The sequence below is a fragment of the Pinus tabuliformis genome, chromosome X, assembly GCF_031772625.1.
Source record: "Pinus tabuliformis cultivar Carrire ecotype Pingquan chromosome X, CPIR1, whole genome shotgun sequence".
Taxonomy (NCBI): Eukaryota; Viridiplantae; Streptophyta; class Pinopsida; order Pinales; family Pinaceae; genus Pinus; species Pinus tabuliformis.
This window is the reverse complement of record NC_142308.1, coordinates 631,780,831-631,783,169: the sequence shown is the minus strand read 5'-3', so window position 1 is coordinate 631,783,169 and position 2,339 is coordinate 631,780,831. Positions and strand designations below refer to the sequence as shown.

Here is a 2,339-nt window from a genome sequence, read left to right as displayed (position 1 = left end):
TCAGTTTGAAAATGAGTCAAGAGTTGTGTTGATGATGACTCCATTGCCCAATGGGTGGAGGCACTGTCTGCTCTCCCAAAGTTCTGTGGTTCTTGGCACCTCCACGAAGCGGCAGCTGCCATCCCAAGTGGAGCCGATGTTAGACTCCGTCTCATGTCAGAGATTGATTCTTCTTCAAAACCCTGTTTTGAAGAAGAAATCATTTAAATGTTGCTTTTTAGATTATGTAATTTGTTCTTCAGCTCTTCAACTGGCAGTAGCGACTTCAAGCTCCTATCCTTGCACAAGCACAATTCAAAACATCAATCAGAGGCAAAAAGCTATTTGGAGAAAGTCTCACTGGAAATCCCGAACAAACTTCATTGTCACGGCTATTGAATTAAATGATTGTGTTAGCGCTGGTGCAATGCTGCTGTTCAAGAAATTTGATATTGGACCCTTTGAAATAGGCGATTACCTTGCCATTGGAACTATTTTCTCTGCAACAGACTCAGTTTGCACTCTTCAGATTCTGAGTCAGGATGAGATACCTTTGCTTTATAGTCTGGTATTTGGTGAAGGTGTTGTGAATGATGCCACATCTTTGTCCTTTTCAATGCAATTCGTAACTTTGACCTTACTCATATTGATGGCAGCACTGCTCTACAACTGTTTGGTAACTTTGTTTATCTCTTTCTGACAAGCACTGCATTGGGGATTGGAGCTGGGCTTCTAGGTGCATACATCATCAAAGCTTTGTACTTTGGAAGGCACTCTACTGATCATGAAGTAGCAATTATGATACTCATGTAGTATCTCTCATACATGCTCGCTGAGTTGTGTTCCCTGAGTGGGATCTTCACTGTTTTCTTCTGTGGCATCGTTATGTCTCACTACACTTGGCATAATGTGACTGAAAGCTCAAGGATTACCACCAAGCATGCGTTTGCAACAATGTCATTTATTGCTGAAACATTTATCTTCCTTTATGTGGGAATGGATGCTCTGGACATTGAAAAATGGAAAATGGTGAAAAGAAGCCTTGGCACATCTGTTGGCCTCAGCAGTGTCCTCCTGGGTTTGATCTTAGTTGGAAGGGCAGATTTTGTGTTCCCACTTTCTTTCTTGTCAAATTGCTTAACAAAGAGTCCAAATTCTAGAATTGGGTTTCGGCAGCAGTTTGTCATATGGTGGGTTGGTCTTATGAGAGGTGCAGTTTCAATGGCCCTTGCTTACCATAAGTTCACAAGTTCTGGTCTTACAAAGTTGACTGAAGACGCAATCATGATCACAAGCACTATCTCAGTGGTCCTTTTTCAGCACAGTGTTATTTGGATTGATTACAAAGCCTTTGATTAGATTATTATTGCCTCAAAGCTTGAAGCCAGGACAGGATAATACATCGGATCCATCAAGTCCAAAGGGCTTTCATATCCCACTTCTAGGTAATGGTGAGGTAGGGGACATTGATGGGCGTAGTGTCCGAAGGCCAAGCAGTTTACGCATGCTGCTGTAAGCTCCATCATTTACAGTGCACCATTACTGGCGCAAGTTTGATGATTCATTCATGCGTCCTGTGTTTGGGGGCCGAGGTTTTGTTCCCTTTGTTCCCAGTTCACCAGCTGAAGCTAGAAATGGCGATGCATGGGCACGGTAATTCTAACAGAGTGTTGATGATCTGCCGTTTTCTGGTTGAAACTGTATATCTGAAATGAGCTGAGACATACAAGTTACAACAGGCATGAGTTTGCTAACTGTGTATCGTAAGGGCGCTCGAATGAGACTCAACATTAGGTGTTCTATAACCTCAGTGAAAATACTTAAGTGCATATATCTCTTTGACTTTGCCTTTTTATGTTTGGAACGAAAGTATGGTTTTTCTTGCAAGGAAATGGACAATTAATTGGAGTGGATGAACCAGTTGATAATTTCAACTTAGTGAATGATGGAGAAGACTATCCTATGTTAAGCGCGGTGAATGACCTTGGGGTTACAACATCAATACTTTCAGAATCAACCTACAGGCGTACAAAGTGATCGCTGTTACTGAAACATTCATATTAAGGTGGTATAAATCAGTTGTAGTATGCTGATCAGAGTGACTTGTTGCATTCCGGGGTTCACCATTTCTATTTTGCAGGACAGAGATCTGTTTGTTGAACAAATCAACCAGATTGCACACCTCAAATTAATAGAAATAAGATGCCAAGAGATGTGACAACTGATTCCCTTTCGAATTTCAGATTCTGTTCAAGATATGAATAGAAATTTGTGCTTTTATTACTTCACTTCTGACGTCATATTCGGATGTGTGAGAATATAATTTGCAGATTGTGCAAAGCTTAGAGCGTGGCGAAATG

At 41.2% G+C, this 2,339-nt stretch overlaps 1 pseudogene; it reads left to right on the top strand.

The window, feature by feature from the left end:
* Positions 1–403: 403 nt before the first annotated feature.
* On the top strand, positions 404–1,674 carry LOC149141580 (sodium/hydrogen exchanger 1 pseudogene; annotated as a pseudogene).
* The last annotated feature ends 665 nt before the right edge of the window (positions 1,675–2,339 follow it).